We start from the raw sequence: 397 nt of genomic DNA, 5'->3' as shown, positions 1-397 counted from the left end.
ATCGCAGGACAATCATGTAACACATGTATTATAGTCTCAATTCCTCCTCTGCAGACCTGGCATAAGTCAGTCCCACTCAAGTGCCTTCTATGTCTCTCTGCATTCGTCATGATTGCTTGGTTTGCCACTAGCCAGAGGAACATTCGAACTCTCTCAGGTGCTACAACGCGCCACATAGATCGAAAGAAACTCCCCATCTGCGGTCTTGGATTCTCATCTCTTGTAAGCAAGGCGTATGCAGACTTCACCGTAAACTGCCCATTCGGAGTCTGCCCCCATGCCAAACGGTCCTTTGCTCCAGTAACAGTATCCACTACTACTGCCATAAGCTCTAGTCTTCTCTCAGCTGTTACCAACGAGGTAATTCTATCAAAATCCCAACCTCCACCTTCCCCCC

This window comes from Brassica oleracea, chromosome C8 (assembly GCF_000695525.1).
Source record: "Brassica oleracea var. oleracea cultivar TO1000 chromosome C8, BOL, whole genome shotgun sequence".
Classification (NCBI taxonomy): Eukaryota; Viridiplantae; Streptophyta; class Magnoliopsida; order Brassicales; family Brassicaceae; genus Brassica; species Brassica oleracea.
The sequence above is the reverse complement of the archived record's forward strand: the minus strand, read 5'-3'. Positions refer to the sequence as shown.